Genomic DNA, 21,645 nt, shown 5'->3' on the forward strand with positions numbered 1-21,645 from the left:
GGATTTGCAATTCAACGTGTAAAACCCCTGCCTTCCTTTGTTTCAGTGCTTGCAGCACTACCTGTTTAATGATGCAGTCTTTGTACTGGGCAGAGCTGTGGCATGGAGTAGCCTACAGGCGTTCCCTCTTACCTTTAGCCTCCACTTGCTTGTTGAGCATAGTTTTCATGATATTTTCCATATTCAATCTTTTCAAATAGCAGATTTATCTTACTGAGTCGTTGGTACTTTCCATGACTTCTTTTTCTTCAGGGAGAAGGAACTTCCATTACGAATGCAGATTGAGGTCTTATTTTTGATAGGTGTGCAAGGCAGTGAAAGGCTGATGGATAATAGGTGGGGAAGGTGATACTCCTCACTGAAGCTGGCTGTTGTCTAGAAAGCACCACAGAAATTACTCAGGCAGTAAGATAGAGCAAGAGAAGATATTACACTATAGAGTCTGTGATGAAAGCTCGTCTGGAAGGAGAGAGTTTGCTGTTGCCATCTCTGCTGCTACGTTTCTTGAGGCATTTTTTTCTTTAGGCAGCCACTTAAGAGAAAAAAAGAAAACTGTCCTGGAAATAAAGGTGACTATGCTTTATGTAAGAACCATATGCCATTTTATCCTGAGCTCATGGCATCTCATTTTGTTTTTGGGACAGCAGCCCACAAGGCTCTTCCTGTGTCCTGGTGCAGGAGTAAGATGGTCTTTGGAATTACTCAAGGTTGGCCTAAGAGATATTCACTCTTACTTTCTTCACCCAAATCTGACATTGTTGCAGTATAATTAAGTTCTCTACTGTTCCACATGTAGGTGATATTTTAAACAAGTACTACTATAAAAAACCCATTTAGCCAGTTTTCCCTAAAGCACCAACAGTGCTATAAACAGGTTTTCCTTTATCAGATATTTCAGTATGCCAGCTGTTACAACATATATAATGTGTTTAATGAGCAAGGGAGTTTATTATTAGGTAATTGAATACGGCTGCTCATTCTAATTAGTTATTTGCCTTTCAGTCCTGGATGTTGCAAAAAGATCCACTGTGATCTGTGTCAGCTGTATCTTGATGTGCTTTGATTTGCTATAAGGCAGCTGTGCATCTCAGCCAAGCTTACGAGAATCATGGATGTGAAAGTAGAAGAAAGTTTTTAATATGAAATGAAAAATGTCATCGCTGGCTAATTAAGTAGCAAGTAAAGTTAATAAATTCATAACATATCTGTATACATGGCCAAATTCTATTTAGTTGGTTAACTTATTGATATAGATGTGGAAATATCAAATGAAAAAGTAGTGCAGTAAGTTAATAAATGTGTGGCTTCTTTAGAGGCCATAAAGAAATGGTGGCAAATTGATTTTGTTTCTGTTCAACAGAGGTTAATTAACTGATATACCTAACAGGTTTTGTTGATCCCAGCATCCTTGTGATCTTAGATGACTTTATCACTTGAAATGAGATGCGAGTAGTGCAGCCCAAAAGAAGAGAGCATGACACTGGTGAGGTAGCAGAGCCTAGTGGTAAACACTGGTGCCCTGCATCTCTGCAGATACTGGAAGGAAACTGCAGAGAGTACAACACAGTTTGGAAAAGTATGCTGGGTTTTCAGTGACATTTCCTAGAATAAAGCAGACACATAGAAAGAGGAAAGCTGCGGACAGATGTGCTGATGTTGCTTGTAACATGAAGGAAGCTTCTCTCTGAGCTCATTGTTTTCTGGTATGATAAAAGATCCAGCAGGTACAGAGAGCATGGGAATACCAGTGTTGTTATGAGCATGGTTAGATGGTTCTCTGGTTAGATGCATGTTCTCTGGTTTGGCTGTTTAATTTAGACTGGCTTGGAGAACAGCATTATCATATGGAAAAAAAATTTACCATGCAACTATAGACAAAGAAAAATGAAAAAAGCCCTCAAGTGATTTGAATGGAGGCTGAAGCTTTTTGATATAGTATCTGCAGGATCGTTATTAAAATTCAGTTTGATTTTTTTTTACTTTGCATTTCTTATGTGCACACTGTGTCCAATAAAAAAAAACCAGTTTAAATAGATAACCATAATTTATCAATATAAATACAGCAACGTTGACATGCTTTCCCTTCCACAAAGAACGTGGAGGGGATGTCCTTAATTTTTATTTAATTACAATTTTCTAAAGGTGATATTTTTCTCTATTTTCTCTATAAGGCTGCATTTGTCTGATGATGCAGTACAAACCCCTTTAAAAATTATGTAAAATTTACAGTATTTCTAAATCTTAGTTATAGTCTGCGATCACTACGGCTTTCTCTCACACCAGTCTTAACATTTGTGAGTGGTAAATCAGAAGATACCAATATAATATTTAGGCACACCTCTCTTGCAAAATACCTGAATAGACCTGTTTTGAGCTGAAATAGTAATTCCTCAGTCTACAAGTCATAGTAACCACTTGCGTCATAGATAACCTTGGGTATTGGAAGATGTTTTTTTAAATGGTGGCTTTTGACATGATGTGCTGTGTTATTTGAAGCAAATTGCTTAACAACCCTGTCCCTTTGTTCTCCCCTTTGTGAAAGGGATGTAACTGGGGTTTTTGTTTAGTTGTTTTTTTTTTTTAACTTATACTCTCTTTGTCTTTCAGAAGGAGGGGAAATTACTAAGCCGTTCAAGGTTAGTAGGGAGAGACAGTACTTTCTATTAGACCTGCTGTCATAGCTGGAGAAAAAACAAAACAATTTTTGTGCTCACAAACCCCTCTTTGGGTCATATTTATAGATATTTATAGAGTGTCTTGGAAATACAGAGTGTGCCTGTCAATACTCATAAAAAAAAAAAAAAAAAAAAGAGTATTTTAAAATCTCTGGAAGAGGCTGCATCTCTGGCGCAACTTATGCACCTAGGAGTCCATGAATGCATAGATCACATACATATGTATATATATCTATAGATACACATATGAAATATTTAGCACATGCTGTGCACTAGAGAGGTGGGCCCAGAATGCTTTGGTACATCCAAAGTCACTTCTGTAGGGCAATGGCAATTTGCCAATGGGTTCTTGACACTCAAAAAACTGTCAGAGTAGGGTGAAGCAGTAGAATTAAGAGGAATTCAGTGCACTGAAGATTGAAGATTGCTTCTGCAGCTCAGAGAAGAGATTGCTTCTGCAGCTCAGAGAAGAGATCCATCCCCAAAATTACAAAGGGACCTTTGTCTTCTTCTAGCAGCGTGGTGGTTGAAGTGGGAGTTGGAATAAAGCGCTCGGGGAAAAACAAGTCATTAATTTAGGTCCCCTGAATGTATCACCTAAAGCCAGGTCTCCCTTTTGAGCTTTTGTCCCAGTTTGTTTAGTTTGGGCTTCCAAAAGTGGAGGCAGATTGCATGAGAGCCCCTTGCGCAGGGGACCTAACCACCTCACAGCGCACCCACAGCACGGCGCTACCCTGAGGGCTTTGCAGAGAGCAGGTTACAAGTGCCAATTTGCACTGGAAGAGACTAACATCTGCCTCCCACAGGGAGTGAGACTTCATTTCCAGCTTTTTTGAAAATAAGGCATGGCAGAGATTCTCAAAATCTATCAAGCACACAGTGGTTTTGTTTTCACACTAGGGTATCTACTGATACTTTATCTAATCTTCTCTGTTAACTTCTGAGTGGGAAAGTGTGCTCTTCTGTCGAGGTTTTCTCTAGTCATCAAAACTGACTCTTGAAAGATGTAAGGCAGCATGTGAATACACTTTTTGCTCACCTTTTTTAATTTTTACCTGTAATGCAGCTCTTCAGTGTGAGCTTGGAGGCTCAAAAATTCAATGACGTTGATTGGGTTTTTTATTTTTTTATTATATATGACATATATATGAGATATATATATATCACATCTATTTTATATATCTATATATGCTGCTCAGCAAAGGTTTTTCTTTAAGCATTGCTTTGTATTGTTTTACATTTTACTGAGACTGGAGGCACCTGAGCCCACTCTAGTGCTTTGCTTATTAGTGCTCTATTGAGCAAGAATTTCAATTACTCTTTTTCCTTGATCTTCAGCAGCGAGTGCTGCAGCCACACCACCAGAGTCTCAGAAAGCAAAGGCAGGGACTGGGAGGATGAAGAACTGCCCGCTGAAGGGGAAGATCAGGTTCAAGTCTATATAAGGAACCTGATGAGATGCATCGGTGTGTCCTAAGGGAACTGGCAGACAACTTTGTAAGCCACTGTCCATCATCTTTGAGAAGTAGTGGCAGTCTGGTGAAGGTGCCACTGACTGGAAAAGGGAGCCATAACTCCCATTTTTAAAGAGGGAAAAAAGGAAGAGAAGACCCAGGAAAATACAGTCCAGTTTCACCTCTGTGCCAAGCAGGATCCCGGAGCAGAGCCTTCTGGAGACTATGAGTGGAAAATAAGGAGGTGATTGGTGAAAGCCAGTCTGGCTTTACTAAAGGCAAATCACACCTGACGAACTTTGTGACCTTCTGCCATGGAGTTACAACATTGGTGGATAAGGGAAGAGCAATTTTACCTGGACTCGTGCACAGCATTTGACGCTGTTCCACACGGCATCCTTGTCTCTAAATTGGAGAGATGTGGATTTGATGGATGGACTTCACCATTCACCATTTGATGGATGGTGAATAAGAAATTGGATAGGTGGTCACATTCAAAGAGTTGCAGCCAATGGCTCAGTATCCAAGTGGGGACCAGTGACAAGTAGAGTTCCTCAGGGGTTGGTATTAGGATTGGTGCTGTTTAACATCTTTGTTGGTGACATGGACAGTGGGATCGAGTGCACCCTCAGCAAGTTTGCAAGTGACACCAAGCTGTGTGTGCAGAACACACTGGAGGGAAGAGATGCCATCCAGAGGGACCTTGACAGGCTTGAGAAGTAGGTTTGTGTGAACCTCATGAAGTTCAACAAGGCCAAGTGCGAGGTCCTACTGCTGAGTTGGGGCAGTGCCACACACAGATACAAGCCGGGTGGCAAATGGATTGAGAGCAGCCCTGAGGAGGAGGACTTGAGGGTGTTGCTTGATGAGAAGCTCAACATGACCCAGCAATACTTGCTTGCAGCCCAGAAGGCCAACCATGAAACCCTACCTGGAGTACTGCTTCCAGCTCTGGGGTCCCCAGGATAAGAAACACATGGACCTGTTGGAGTGAGTGCAGAGAGGGGGGCCACGAAGAGCCTCTCCTAAGACAGGCTGAGAGAGCTGGGATTGTTCAGCATGGAAAAGAAAAGGTTCGAAGGAGACCTCAGAGCGGCCTAAAAGGGGCCTAAAAGAAAGCTGGAAGAGAGACTATTTACAAGGGCCTGTAGTGATAGGACAAGGGGTGATGGTTTCAAACTGAAAGAGGGCGGATTTAGATCAGATATTAGGAAGAAGTTCTTTATTCTGAGGGTGGTGAGACACTGGAACAGGTGGCCTAAAGAAGCTGTTCATACCCCATCCCTGGAAGAGTTCAAGGCCAGGTTAAATGGTGCTTAGAGCAACCCGGTCTAGTGGAAGGTGTCCCTGCCCATGGCAGGGGTGTTGGAACTACAAGGTGTAGAATCTTTGAGTTCCCTTCCAACCCAAACCCAATTCCCTTCAAGCACAATTCTATCATTCTGTGATTCTATTTTATCTATGCCTATTTTATTCATGAAATAGAAGATAGATTTGCGGGATTTCCATACTGATTTTTATCATAGGCAGTCATGTCACCTCCTTGTTGAAGTTATTTACTAATCTCCATACTAAACGTGTGGGGGTTTTTGTGAGGACTTTTTTGCTTCCATCAGAAGACTTTCTTGTAGTGTCTTTTCTCATGTGCATTCTTCTCATTTCCAATGGGGACTTATTCACTACCAATTCACCTCCATTCAGCTGAACGTCACTGTTATTCTGCAGCTGAAGCAACCATGTTCCTGCTTCCCAGCACTCCTCCCTGCAACCACAACTTCTCCTGGGACATTCACTGGAAAGAGGCATACTCCTCTTTAGCCTTTGTTTTACTCAGTCAAAAAAGCCTGCTGTGCTCAGTTTCTCTTTTTGTAAGACAAACTTTCCTCTCCTTGTGTCACCTTGGCAGCCCTCACCCATGCCTGCTTCTGGTCAGATGGAACTTATTTGGACACTGGTGACCAGAAACGTGTAGCATTGCAAGTAGAGAGTTGCCACAGGGCAGGAAGAGGCCTTGCTCCAGCACGTTGCCTTTAGCAGGCAATCCTTATTTGATACTTTCTTGGGGCTGTAATTGCCTTTTCCATGGTTTGTCACACCTGTATCTCCACTGTCAGTCAGTAGTTGACAAAGCATCTATGATGTTCTCTTCTGCCGTGGCTAGTTCCATCTCCAGGTTATAGCTGAACAAACACCTGATCTGTGTCTGCACTGACGTGTGGGGTTCATGTCACTGGCTAGAAATACTCTGTTCTTTCATGATGGTTTTCATTCCCCAATTTCAAGTTTGTCATCTTCTGTCATACTCTGATGATTCTCTTTTCCCATTCCCAAGTAAGCAAGAGTCATCACCACTTTTCATTAGCTCATCTGGAGCTACTGAAAAACACAGATCTAAAAACCACAGATCTGATGTCCCAGACATATGAAGCTTAACAGTGTAATCAGAGCAGTTGTTTCTGCATCTGTGACATCTGAGCCAATGTCCTCATGGATGACTTCTCCTGCAATTGATCCCATATCCAACTAATCGTAAACCTCCAGTTGATTTCATGGAGCACTTCACTGTTTCTACCCTTCCTGTACTTTTCTAAGTGCAATCTGTTTTGCCTGTTTCCAGCAAAGTGCCTCGATGTGTTTTTTTTCCCTACCTGGGAAATGTGAGTGCAACAGGCTTTGCCTTTGACTGAGGTATGTACTTTTTGAAGCTGTATTTATAAATCCATTTATTTAAATACTTTGGGAACTCTCAGCTACGGTATCGCATGGTTTCCTACCTGTACATTTCCTTAAGGACCCTTCCACAGGAGAAAAGCCATTGACACTCATAGTCAAGTGTTCTTCAAAATTGTCTGACCAGTGATGTGCATCAGTATGTACTTACACTGTTTCTGTGAACAGCAGGTGAGTTTCTGGGTTTTTTCTTGCTCCTGAGGGCTTCTTTAGAAAAAAAGAAAGAAAAAAGGAAATCTGTAAAATTTATCTTCCTCTCAGTTCTCTTTTTATTTTGAAAGGAATGTTTCATGCTTTTGCAGTGGGTGTGTGTGTTGGACTCTTTGTTTTCTTTTGCTTTTTTCCTCTTTTCTGTCAAAATTCCATCTCTGTTTTCCATCAAGGATATGGGAGAAATATTTTCAATATATACCATTAAATAGTTTTCTTGTTCTTATACTACTCCCTAGGCATCTGCTGCTGACTGCTTTTGGAAACGGGATACTGGGCTAGATGGACCTTGCTCTAACACAGTACAGCTGCTTTATTTTCTTAAACACTGAATCATTCATCAAAAAAGTGACTTTTATTTATTTACTTGTATGCAGCTGCAGTGGCTCTTGTGAAGCAGAGGCTGTGGTTTGCTCTTGAGAATATGAAGACAAATTCAGAGGTGTACAACAGCTCTTCTAAGTAATTACTGAAGTGTTCCTAATTGTAACCTTCTGTTGAATACAGAAGCAATAAGCGTTTGTTGCAATGAAGTGTACAACTTGCAGAAAGTCTGGATGTTTGAGAAGAGCTGGAGACTGCAACAGCAGGAAAAGAGGGGAGCTACCCTGATTACATTCTGGAGGGAAATAAAGTGTGCTAGAGGGGAACAAAATGTGCATCAGCCTTGGTAGCTGTTGTTGCCACTGCTCAGGAAGGGGAATAGGAGAGAACTGAGTGTGGGGAGGTGTCCAGATTCCATAATACCATATCAAACCTGTAGGTGGTAAATATTTTATTAAATTGTTTAGCAAAACATTAAGGTCCCACAACTAGAACCTTTCACATCTTGTTTTTGAAATTTCTGTTTTAATATTAATTTTGATCCTTAAAGATAATGAAAAATTAGTGGCTGCTTTTACTGTTGTTTGCTTTTTAAGAAGCAGACAGAGAAATGTGAGCTCTATTGCCTTGTAGTGTTCATTCTTTTGGTATTGCAAATTCATATACCACTGAACTTTAAACCAGGTTGTGGAATGCTGCAGAGAGCCAAAATGTGGCAGAGAATCATAGAAATACCGTTACTAATGACATTGGACTAATGAAAATTATCTTATAATGGTAGTTTGAGAGAACTAGGAATCTTTTAGGATTCCTAGGTATTAATTTTACCTGTTTATGTGGCCATATGTAAATAGGAAAGTTTTCTTGGTATGAGGATTTGTGTTCACAGAATTTTCAACATATTTCTGTATTTGGACATCAAAGTTAAATGTTTATTTTCACGGTACTTTTACCCATTTTATCATCATAACTGATTTTGTAATGAAGTACGGTATCATCATATAATTATTTACCACAAGGTTAGTTTTTCACTTACTGAAGTTTTATTGTTGATGCATTCACCTTCTACCTCTATGTTCTTTTAAATTTTTTTGAAAGGAGCTAGAAATTTTGTAAACCTTCACCCTTTTTTAATGTTATAAATTGTCGGAGCATTTACAGATACTGGGCTTTGTTGACTTGTTGCTCAGGAGTTAGTTGAAGTTGGCTGAATGTCTGTCCTAAATACTTCCTGGCTGTGGTACTTGGAATAGCAGTTTTCCCTTCTCTGGTGATGGTGAACTAGCCAAGAGGCAATATATTTTTATCTGACTCTACTGTCCTTGAAGCACTTTCATTTTAAGGAACACCTACGAGTATTTTTATTTTAGGTTTCAACAAAGAAAAAAATTAAACTTCTGGATTATGAATTTATTTTTTCTGAACTGTAGGGCAGATAAGGAGACATAGGAGTATCAGTGTTAGCCCCTGATCTGTTTGTGAACATGATCAGAAGACAAGACCGGATACAGTTTGTTTTGTATATAAATTACGTTTCTGAATGGAAGATGATGTTTATCTGAAGACCATTAAAAAGGTGCTTATGTATAGCTAATTATCTGAACACACAAGTTCAGGCTGGCTCACCCTGTGTCTTTCTGCCAGTGCTAAGGTGAGGGAGATTGGGTTGGCTTGGCTAGGGTTCTTTGCTGGATTTTCTGCTGGTTCCTCAGAGATGGGCATTAGTTTTGCAGACAGCACCAGCTAGCTCATGCCTCCAGGTGCAGCTACGAAGAGCCATCCTGGGTAATCCCTCTGTCTTGTAGGAAGAGGGAGTGGGAGCGAGGGGCATTGAATATCTGTGCAGTGTCAAACGGCTGAGGGATTCCACCAACTTGTTGCGTGGATCAAGCCTGTTTGGGCCATGCACGGGCATGGAGAAATTTCACTAAATCTGATTCCCAGACTGGCAAATGCTCAGTTACCTGTACTCTCCTACAGCCTTAGGGGGTTTGTGGGGTTTCTAAGGATGTTGGAGAGCAGTGGTAACCAACACATTTCTGCCATAGAAGGGCTTTCATTGTCCTCTTAGCTGCAGTCAGAGATCTGAAAAATACTTCACTGTACATCTAGGGTCTACTGTGTGTGTGTGAGTTTGTTTTTAATAACATGCATAAAAGGTAGATTTAAGCATTAGACTCATGTTTTTTAGGTCTTTATAGGTTATCAGCTCTTTCTGTGTCTGCAAGAAGTATATAATAAATTGGCAGACAGCTGTTTGATGATATATAAATTGTTGTCTGGTACTCAAATAGCTTAACATTTTCCAGTGTGATCAGATGTGTCTGAAATTGTTCAGCATTACTCCAGGAGAGCTTCTGTTCTTCATTAATTCTAGTACTCCATGAGAAGTTAACAAGTCTGTATAAGGCTTTACATTTCCAAAGAGCCATATTTAATTACCTAGGGATTGGCCTTTATGTTGGCGTTTTTATTAAATGCTGAGAAAAGTTCTTTGTATCAGACTTGCTGATGTTTTTGCATTGTTTTGCTGTAGTCTCTGAACTGGTAATTCCACTTGTTAAACTGGGTTGGTTTTTGCAATCTCCTTTGTTGTGGGATTCTCCCTTGCTTTCCCCAGTACATTCCAGAAATTGTTTGCTTGCAGGCAACTCTATTTATAAGCTTGTTTCATTTCTGTTTGATGTTTGAAAAGGTTTTTCATAGCTCTTACCTTTTCTTTGGTTTCTATGATATGCTAATCAAATGTTCTTTTACTAGTTAAAACCGAACACTTTATTTCTTAAATACAGCCAGCCAAGGGAGTCCTTCAGGCATGCATCCCCATTCTTAGCTGTCTCTCTATTTCATTGTTCTCAGGATTATAGCATGGGAAAACTAATAAAGCATGGTCTACAGTATAGTGGATGGCTGTACATATGATGAACACTTTATTGAGGCCTTCATGCCTATAAAATTCACTGTGTTTCTTCTTCTTCTTAAAGCAGAGTTGGCGTTTAAAGCTAATTTGTCATTTTCTATTCACGGAAATTTTAAGACTGGAACTACCATTGCTGAGAAGAATTTGGATAAATACTTCCTGATGAAACATTGGGCTTTCAAAGTGGGATGGTAAAGTAAAATAAATAAAAAGCCCGGTGACACCTACTGGAGGAGACAATTTTCTTTAAAAATGTTAACAGTACTTCTGTAATCTTAATGTCAATTTAAAATTGATTAAAAGACTTTTTCTCCATTGGTAGTTTATTCAAAAGACATTTTCCCCATTGGCAGTTTATTCCTTTCTACAGAAGTTACTTGTCAGGGAAGATTGAGATTATTTACTATATTCCACAAAATCTTCACTAGGAGGGCAAGATGCTTCTAACCAGTTTGCTTTTAAGGTATCTAAAAACCTACAAAACCAAACAGAACTCAATAATTGTAAAGCTAATAATTATGTGCTTGGCGTACATTCATGTTTAACTCCTTTCCAAAGCAATCTCTGTGTCAGAGGCCCTATTTTTAGAGGTATAAAGGTACTCTTATAAAAATATAACTGTTTCTATGTGATGGTTCTGCCTACATATATAATCCATGTACCCTGTAGTGTGTGGCTTGCCTACCAATGAGGGGAAATAAGTGAAGCCCTTCCTGACTCCTGCACCTTTTACCTGTGTGTGCCTGTGCTCTGTTCAGCAGTGCCTTGGGTCAGAGCTTTGCCCTTATAAGAAAATGCTCCCTCTGGCTCACAGGTCTTCTAGAGGATCCCTAATGAGTTTTATGTTCCCATACTGTGCTTTTTGGTAGGGTGATACTTACCCTATAGAGCAGCTTGTGTGCCCCCAAGACTGACCTGAAGACACGAAAATATCTTTGAAAATAGATCTTCTTTTGGCTTTCATTGCTTTGTTTGTTTACTAAGTAGTACAGCATAGGGATTTAATAACCTGAAGAGTGGTACTTTGTAGGTTGCCGTGTGAATGGATAGTAGGAGGTTAATGATGACTTACATGATATTACAGTATCAGGAACTGTATCTTTTGGGCATGATTTTAGATTAAATTGAACAAAGAAGACCTAGTTCCAGTCTTTGTCTTGCTAACATGGCAAAATAGCTTTTAGTGCTACATATGCCAACATTCATGCAGTCACTGTTGTTTGACAGAGTCCCTCTCCGTGCTGTATTTAAAACCCATGATGAATTATGCTAGCTACTACAGGCTAGCATAATTAGGTTATCATGTTTTAAAATGTTTTTAATATGTTAGTGTTAAATTTGTAGAATTGTCTGAACTTCCTCCTGCCCTCTCTCCATCCAGACTCTGAATCCCCAGTGATTAAACAAGGGAGTTGACTAAACCTTGTCTAGTTTCTGGTTAATGATCTCATATTTTGACTATTTCTCCTGATGAATGGTACTCATGCATCACAATTTTTCTACACTGAAATGCTGCAGGGTGGGGAAAAAACACTGAATTGGCCATTTAAATACTTCTGTTCCAGACTGTCTAGGCTTTTTGAAAAATCTAAACCAAGATGGTTTCAATTACAGTTAACATTTCTGAGTGTACTGCATCTTAACCTTTATGTCCTTTAAGTTTACTTTGACATGCCACAACAATTGTAATCACTTTATGATGTGCATATCAGACAAATAAAAATAGAAAATAAGAACAAATACTTAATGGTTCCTGGCTGAGAAAGCATCACTCTTGTGAAATGCATGAGATCATTATTCATTTTTTTCTTCCATAAAACTTTGTTTTGGTTTGTAGAGTTTTAGTTTAATATGTTCTTCAGCCTTGTGACATTTATGAAGAATATTTAAACCGAAGTTCTGCAATGTAGCTGTGATGAATGGTGCTCCTGGGAACGATGAAGACATAGTTCAGCCATGCTGCCAGTCTGGGTACCTTCTCAAAGTCTGCATGCAGTTCAGAGGCCTTGTTGTTTGTGGTCTTCTTCTCCTTCCTGCTCCAGAGAGAAAAGTTCTCAGTACCTCTGGACTCTCCATTTCCCCTCTGGAGCAGAGAAGTTTGTATAATTTTCTCCTAGAGTTTCTCACTTCATCGTTGTTGCCATTTGGCACAAAAAGCAGTGATAGAAGCCTTGGCTGTGCCTTTGGTTTCTGACCACATCCTGCTTCTTCCCCCTTGGCACCCAAACAAAAGGAAGCATTTGACAAAAAGATGTTTGATGGGAATCTCTGTCTCGTAACTGCTGCTCAGATAAGGTGCAGGCAGCGAAAACACTTTACCCACAAAGGAAAGTCATAAATTATGTGGTACTTTGGTTCCTGTTTGGAGAACAGTATGTCAGGCCCTGAGTTAGTTTCTCCTGAGAAACAGATGAGTGTGGTGCCAAACCTGTGAAAACTTCCAAGAGACAGACACTCAAAGCTGTCTGTTTGTCACTGTTTCAGGGAAGCCTGCCTGTCTCCTGTAGAAACTTTAGGGAGAAGGAAAAACAAGACACAAAACTGGTTCCTTTATCCAAGTGGGTTTGCACATGTTATAGTAGATCTTGTGATCACCTGTCAGTACTTGATGGACTTCTTTTCTCTGCTAAGAGTTAGGATGGGAAGGTATCACCTTCAAAATGATGAATAAAACAAATCAGAGAAGTCCTTTTTCAAGTCAAATGAACTTTTTTTTCGTTCAGAAAAAGTGAACTTTTTTTCTTTCTGCATAGATCATTAGGGCCTTGCTATAACACTGAAAAGACTTGGTACACTACTACATGATCCCTTTCAATGGAATCTGAAATATAACAAAATGTTTGCCTTGAAATTATGTTTTTAGGCTTATAGGGATTATATTCTCCAAAATACTGTTTGGTAACTCTTTATTCTATTTGTGAAGTACATCAGCTTGGATGTGTAATGACTGCTTGCATTAATGTATTTTTGGAGGAATGGTCCAGCAAATTTTATTTTTAACATGCTTACAGGCATTGTGTTCAAATACTTTTATTTCTCCATGAGTGCTTTGAGTTGCTGTGACCATTACACTTTGGTCAGGTGTGTTGGTGAGGCACATGTGAAGGTTTTATTACCAACAAGCAGTGTGCCATCATCATCATCTGGATTTAATCTTCCCCTCCACTTGCCAAATAATATCCTTCTTTTCAGTGGTTTGTAAGTCTCTCAAAATGCAATTATCTGGGCTGAAACATTTGAGTTACTGGCTCAGAATGTTTATTTAAAGTTTTGGTGGAACACTTCAGCCATCTTTGAAAAACAGTTGAGACATTTTTAAGTTTGTTTTTTTTTTTTTTTTAAACTGATTCAGTAATAATCTTGATTTCTCATTGTTTATAGTTGAATCTCAAGATCCAGCAGTAGGGTTGCTCTGATGTCAGTATTTTGCTTTATGCTGTTTTTGTGAAATTTCACCCAAATTTGGTTATTTTGTAAGTGAGAAAACTCTCCATCTATGCATGCCTAGGAGAGGCCATGAGTGGGCTGGCATGTAGATCAGACAGGCTCCATGCACACTGAGCTGGCTTCAGACTGAGGACACAGCTTCGTCTGGTGTCAGGTGCTGGTGCCGGGAGCAGGGAAGAAGTAAGGCTGAAGATGAGGAGATGCAGAGGAAGGGGAAAGCTGGGATGAAGTGAAAGTTCCTCCAGGTGAACTGATTGGAAGCCAAGAGCTGAGGTAAATGTATGGGAGGTGACCTGCTCAGGCAATGTGTGTACTCTCTTCCAGCCTTGTATTTTCCTCTGCTTAAGTGTGTGATTGGCACAGACAGCATTCTGGAGAGGGGGGTGGCATGTGGAGGGCGTCAGGTCTCCATCCAAAGGGTGCTGGTGCAGCAGGTGAGGTGGGCAGTGGCAGAGTTGGCAGGAGGTGGCCTCTTGGTCAGGTGTTTCCTTCTCTGGAGCCCAGTGAGCGAGTCCCTGCAATGGGTATCTTCACTGCTAGCCCTGAGGTAGTTGGACTCCCCAAACCCGAGAGCAGTAGGGGTCTAGTGAAGCATGTGCCACATGGATGCAATGGCAAAGTAGAAGGAGGACGAACATATGCAGCCGAGAACTACAGGCGCTTATCAACTCTTTAACTATACTTGATCTCCATTTATTCTGTGCAGAGCGGGAGTAATGCTGTCTAGTATCACAAGAATAAATCCATTAACAAATCCATAATAAATCAATTAAAAATTTTAACAGAACCATTTGTAATGTGATCCTGTAGAACCAGCCCTATGCATAGACCCAAAAAGGAGTGAGTAGCTTGCATTTAGGCTTGGAGATAGATGAACACGTGTTAGAGTATTATCACCAACTGACTGTCAGGGTTAAAAGAAATACCAGCCTATTTACTGTATAAGAAAGAAGGCTGTGTAAAATAGTAGATTAGTAGAAAAATAGTAGATAGTGGTCATATAATTGAGGATGGTATCACTGCACCTACTCATGACACTGATGAAGACAGGTACCATAGATTGGAATACACTGACAATGTCATTGCAGTATAATAAATGGTAGGGAGTCTAGTGTGTGAGTTCCCCCAAAAGTGAATATATAGCTTGGAAAACCGAGAGGAAGTATTTTAATTTAAAATTAACCTAGAATTTTATTTAGTCAGCACAGAATCTGTCTTAAGGAAGATAATAATTTTCTGCTCCTTCAACACAGTATTGAGAAGGTATAAGCACTCTCAAGACCACAATCCCATATTCTAGTTTTGGAATGAATATATCATTTAGGGAAGGTAATAAGACATCCTAATGTGTCTTATCTTTTCTCATAAAATGATTTAGTTGCCTAATTCCATAAGCTACCATTTGAGATAAATGTAACTGCATTATAATTCTTGTATTTTTGCTAGATTTTCTGGAAGCTTCCTGTGACGGTTTGGACTTGGCTCCCTGCCAAATGCCCGAAAGCTAGGACAGTAGCCCCCTTCCCCCCTTCTTTCTTCTCTTAGGTTAAAGGAGAAAGAAACTATAAAAATTAAAGAACCCACAGTTAAGCTGCTTATATAAAAATATATCTATATTTACGCAAATTACAGTTATATACAGTTAAGATGCTATATACACAGAAAAAGGGGGTCCACCCCCCGCAGGGATAGGGAAAGGGAAAAAGGGGACAAAAGGGAACAAAAGGGACACTGAACAGGTATACTAGATCAAACTATACTAATAACTAACAAAACAGATCTCACCACGTCCCTTAGAACAGCAGGATTGGCAGTCACAGCCAGCACTCTCCAAACTCCCACGTGGTAGGACAGCGGACTCTGCAGGCTTCAGCCTTAGATAAGCGAGACCAACGCAGGGACCCACTGTTCTTAGACCTCGCCGGAAGAGAAGAGAGCGAGGTCTCTAATCTCTGACTTATTTATACTCTGGTTTACGTAAAAATTGTGTGGAATACTGGGTACTTGGCTCCTTCCTTGGTTACAAACTGGTCACCAAGGAAGGCCTAGACTAAAACCATCACACTTCCTAATACCAGGTGGAAGGGCATGGATAGCCCTTCGGCAAAAAGAAAAGGGTTTTTTTTAGCTTACTGGGATGCCAGGGCTTCATTCATCCCTCTTCCTTGAATTTCTGGACCTTTTCTGCTCTTCTTCCTCCCTTTTTTTTTTTTTTTTTTTTAACCTGATTTAGTTATTTGGTTTTCTGAATATTTCTCACTGGTAACTCTTATGTCCTGCTGCTTCAGGGCAAGGGTGTCAGTGCCCCTCTTGCTGATAGTGCTGGTTTCCCTGTTCCCTGAACAGGAAAATGCAAGCAGTGTCAGTCTGCAAGAAAAGATATAAACAAAAATTTTTCACTGATGTTAACAATCCAGTTCCCAAAAGAGGAGGAGCATGCTCTGGGTACAGAAAAGGTGGAGAAAGGTGGCCTGTCTACCCTTTGCTTTACAGGTCAGGTGCACTTGATTGCTCTCTGTAAGCAGCCCCATAGTGATATGGTGTCTTTTCATCTCAATAATTTGTTTGCTGCTTCTCAGAAGTTATAAAAAATAAGCAGGATTTTATGTGTGATTCTTCCTTGAAAATGCATAGCTATTAATTTTTAGGAATTTTTTTCTGTAATTCCTGCTTTTTAGTGCAGTTCCAAATACATGGCGTTTCTAAAACACCGAGAAGTTTCTGTTTGTTTTCAGCAACTTTCCAGTCAGCTGAGAGCTGGTGTCAAACTCCAGCCCTTGCTGGCTAGTCCCGGGAGCAAAGCCGATGATTTATTAATAACGCAACTGCGGTTCCAGCGCTGCCGCTGAGAGCGGATAAACACTCCTCCTCTGCAGAGGGACAAGACTGTGTACTTTTCACCTCTGCAGTTATGTAAGGTGTCCTCGGTGATTTGTGTATTTAACTCAGCCCTTCCCTTTTCCTTTTGTTGGAAAAGCGATTGACCAAGAAAGTGTGAAATCCCTAACAGGGAAGAGGCCCAGGAAGCCCCAGCTGGACTTGGGAGCCCCAGAATACAGACGGATGCAGGGTGGCCTGGCCAAGGTGGAAGCATCCCTGTGAGAAGCGGCAGAGGGACTCTGAATGGCACATCAGGTCAACCTCATAGCAGTTCATAGCTGCTGGACATCCAGCTCAAGAGCTGGGGGCTGTGACACACTGGTGTCCAAGGTGACTTGTTCAAGGTGCGTTGGGTCTGCCCTTCTCCACAGTACACCAGTGGCGTCCCATGGTACATAATGAACTTGCTACATCATGCTGATGACCTTTTCCTTATGGTGGGACTCTTCCAAATTATGAGCCTTTTCCAAATCTCCCTTAATTCACTGCAACTCTCAAATGAAGCATCTTCTCAAGAGTCCCTTGGCCAGGTGAATTTCAGTAAGAAGCTGATGTAGTCAGTTTTACTGCACTCTCCTCTCGCTATCTTTCTGATCCAGTCAACCAGGCTCCCTACTGCCAAGGCATATCTCCTTCTTTTTTTTGATGACATACAGCTGATGTTATGTCTTTTCCTGAGGCATTCTGGTGTGTCGTTGAGGGAACTGTTGCCAGCATACCGGCCTATTGCCTGTTCCTTGCTGGGCTGTTCACCCTTTGGGCTCACGGATATCCCTGCAGCAAAGACTTCTCCTCATTACTCACTCCTTCTTTTCTAACCTGGTTATGGTGGAGAACATGTGGTATGGACATTGGAGGATATATTCTGTGTGCTGAGCCACAGTGACTTTCCTTTACTGGCCACCAAGAGAGAAATAAGGTGTCTCAGAGCTTGACTGTCAGTTCTGAAGTTATCTTTGCATACCTTTTCACTGCAAAGTGGTGTTTCCAAACCAAGGGAGTTTAATCTCAGTCCTGTTCATATGGGCAAGCTTGCATTAAAGTCAGAATACTTGATGGCTTTTTATGGGAATTGCAAAGGAGGTGAGGAAAGAGGTAGGTCAGGAAGTGGTGCCACACCATGCCCATTTTCTTGTTCAGTCTTCTGCCATTATGCTACACCTCTGTTGCCTTTTCTCTTGCCAGCTGACCTGCAGTCAAACAACTTTATTGGCATTACTTCTGGAATAGCTATTTTTGTCTGCTCTGGAGATACTGAGAAAATTTGAAGAAAATTGCCTCTTCCCGAGCTCTTCTCTTCCTCTTTTACAGTTCAGTTAAATTTAATGGTGGAGTATGTTGTTTACCGGGAGAAATCTGTGTCACCTTGACTTACAGTGTGGTCCCACCTGCAATTTTACACAGCTCTCTTCTATCTTTCATGAAAACACTCAATCCTTGAGATGAGCAGGTGCGTTGAAGCTGCCCAGCCATCAGTTAACTGTGTGTAATGCTGAATTATGAGACTCTATAAAGGTTTTAGACATTTTTTCTATAATGCAGGAATAAGTGAATGTGTTGACTTCTCTGACTGGGCAGAGCTGGAGGGCTCAGAGCACTGTTCTGCTACTGAAACCCATCTTAAGCCTCATGGTGGGCTGCATCTAGTCCTCCCATGGGAGGAACTGTGTGTTTGTTGGAGCCCTACACCCTGAGAGGAGTCTCACTACCCATGTAACAGAAATCAGACATTTGAGGAATTTTATCTACACAAGGTCATATTTCCCTCTGCTTTTTTTTATGTTCATTCCATAGAGTTTTTCCCCTGTGATACATGTTGACTGCCTCTTATTCCATGAAAATTGTCTGTGTGCATCAGAGGGAAGATTTCAAGGGTTGTCCATAGTTGCTTGGGATGTACTACTGATCAGTGCTGGTAGACAAACTTGAAACTAAGATAAAAATAACTGGTTGATTTTGAGTGCCAGTATGTGGGAGAAATGGGAAAAGAAAAATAAAAGGAGCTACATAATTGGGGAAGAAATAATCTTTATTGTCCTATTATTCTCAAATTATTTTCAAGGCAGTAAACACGGAAATAAAATAAATTGATATTAGTTTAAGCTGTTGTTTCTCTGTCTGAATTTTCTTTTCTTATTTGTTAGTGTAATCTCAAGGATGTTTGTCAAATGACTTACAATTTCATAAATGTCTTTTTTTTTGGCATCTGCAATATCTGCTTGAGTTCTTTCTCTTCTGAGCAATTTAATATTGAGTACACTTCCCTTGATATTGCAAGGCAAATTATTAAACCATTCTCTATGGCTATGCTCAACATTTGTTTGAAAGAGCATCTTGAGAGACTCAGAGATCTTTGTGCATTGCAAATGTGCTTTTCAGTAGAACATTTTGTTTTTTTCCATTTAAATAAATATCTCCTATTAAGTCTTTAGTGGTAAGACTCTTACATCATTTAGACATTCCATCTTTTTGTAAGACTTCCATTTTTGTTCAGTATTTTTCTGTCTTTTCTGTCGGTTACAGGCAGTTCTTGTTCTCTAATTTTATGAATAAAATGATTCATTTTTATTTTACCAGCTTTTAGTTTCTTGCAAAAAAATTGAAGTCATTAAAAGAGTAACTAATGGGTTTTCTTAGCTTGCTGGAAACAGAATCAGACTGAAGTCACCTGAGAGTTTTTTGCCTTCTTTCTCTTTTCTACTTTAGCAAGTGAATTTGCCTTCTACTTTTCTTGAAACGGAAGTGTGTAGGTGCGTATAAATATGTATGCAAGCTCACTAACTTCAGTGGGTGGACTTGCAAGGTGGCATTAGAAATACAGAACTAAGTTCTCAGCGAAGTTTTTAAGTTGTTTTTGTGGGTGACTTTTGCTTGTGTTTTTTGTTTTTCCAGGAAAACAGATCCAAGAGCTGAACTATTTCAAGTGTAATATAAGAGATCCTTGTGTTTTTATGAAGTACATTTTTTCCTTTAGGTCTTTTTGTTGATAATATGCATGGCAAATAGTGAAGTCTGACGTATTCGAACTCTCCATTGAAAGCCTAATGTTTCTATTACTAGTACAGTTTGGTCCTTTTGAAATTATTTTTCTATTTCACAAATAGTTCAAATATGTCTCATTTTCAAGATAAGAGATCTTACTCTGATCTCTGTTTCTTTCTATAAAATCGGATACAATTCTGCTTAGTCTAGAGGATTTATGTTTTCATAAGCATGCATATTTGCAAGTCAACATACTCTAAATGTGAAATTATGCAAAATTTAAAAAAAAATTGAAAGTTTTTGGTATGCATTAAGGAAGAAATAAAATGCTAAATTATTTTTTTTTAAATCTACGACTAGTCATTCTTAAGGCTTAACTAAATCCCCTAAGTCCTTGCACATATGCATAACTCTACAAGCATGTGTAGTCCTACAGATTTTGTGAGATGGTGCATATTCACAGCAAGCGCAAAGGGAATACTTTAATGGAGCTGTGGTGTCTGTTTTTTTTACTTTCTGGGAGAAGTTAGGAAGCAGATTGACTGGCATAGGAAAATTGAATTCATGGATTGTGATGTTAGATGGAAAATACTTTTTAACTCAGTCCAAACTGAAGTCTGAGGGTTTTCCATGGATGATGAAAGTGCTGTTAATGATTGAGCTCTCATGTACTAAAATATATAGGGTAGTGCATACATGCATGTCCTGTAGAACAAGAGGAATCATCCCTCTCTGCATATGAATACACAGTCAGTGTTTTCCTTAGTGGTTTTGGTTTTTTGTTTGTTTGTTTGTTTTCCTTTTTGCTATTTCTGCATTCAAAAAATAACTTTTGAACTGGATGTTTTGGGGTGGAAGAGTTAGTGTGGCTGTCTATGCACAGAAACAGAAGCTTAAGTATCTCAAAATACCTGCCCTCCTATTGACTGGGTCTATTTTTAGCCTCAGGGAGCACAGGATTATCGGAATTGAGAAGTTCCTGATTTATGCAATGGTGAAAATGTTAAATTGATTGGGTGAGACCACACACATGTTGCCAACCAGCATTTGCTGAGGGGCTACTGAGGAGGAATCCCAAAGGAGAAGAAACAGTTTTTGCTCTTGTCAGAAACTCTTCCAGAAAAGTATTTATGGCTTAGGTACCTCCACAGCTGCTGACACTGCTGTCTCTGTGGCTATTCTTGCCATGTGCTGCCGCAACCCCGGACAGCAGCCTGTGCTAACTCTCGCTCTGCCGAGGTTTGAACAGTATGTAATATGTTCAGGTATCTAATATCAACACCAAGCAGGTGATATATAGCTAAGCAGCATGCCCACAGTTGCGAGTTTATTAAAATGTGTTCTGATCTTTACAGACATATGCAAGTTTGCTGATGCTGCATAATGCAGAAAATGGCAACATTTTTTTTCCAGTAGGAGAGGTAGTTGTGGTATCAGGTGATTTTTACTTTTAAAAAATTTGTGTGTGTGTGTATGTGTGTGTCTTTTCTAATTCCAGCAAATGTTTGGATCTTAGAGTGCATGTCTGGAAACCAGAAAACCCTTTTTCCTTTGTAGAACCGGTTACTCAGATGCCTTCTAAAACCATTTATGTCTTGGAAGTCATATACTTCCCCCCCCTGCTCCCCCATTAGACTGCATATTTAATCCTGAGAGATCATACAATTTCATCTGCATTTGTTAGTTTTAGCTTGTTTTCTTAAGGAAACAGTTTTTGCATAATTGCACTATCCATATTTTTGCCAGCATCATCCTCTCACCCTAATAACTCTTGAACATCCTAGCCAGTTTCAAGCAAAGTTGCTAGAAGCAGACATCTCAAAGACATATCTTAAAGTTCCTACTGGTTATGCAAAAGTCAGTGTCTGGGTACAAGAGAGAGATCCAAAGTACTACCCTATTAAGGAAAAGGCTGGAGTGGGCACTATGCCGCTCCCAAGTGTGGTCTGCCAGCCGCGTTCATGTCTTGGCTGGCTCTTCAGGACATGCGAGTCTCGAGCAAGTTATATTTATCGTATGAGTT

General features: G+C 40.1%; 1 protein-coding gene across 9 annotated transcripts in view; it reads left to right on the forward strand.

Annotated features, from left to right (window-relative positions):
- MBNL2 (muscleblind like splicing regulator 2) overlaps positions 1-21,645 on the forward strand; it is a 111,348-nt gene that overhangs the window by 50,543 nt on the left and 39,160 nt on the right. The gene's annotated exons all lie outside the window — the stretch shown is intronic.

Source organism: Empidonax traillii, unplaced genomic scaffold (genome assembly GCF_003031625.1).
Source record: "Empidonax traillii isolate 1590-97213 ecotype Southwest subspecies unplaced genomic scaffold, ASM303162v1 scaffold68:size1967880, whole genome shotgun sequence".
NCBI classification, from domain to species: Eukaryota; Metazoa; Chordata; class Aves; order Passeriformes; family Tyrannidae; genus Empidonax; species Empidonax traillii.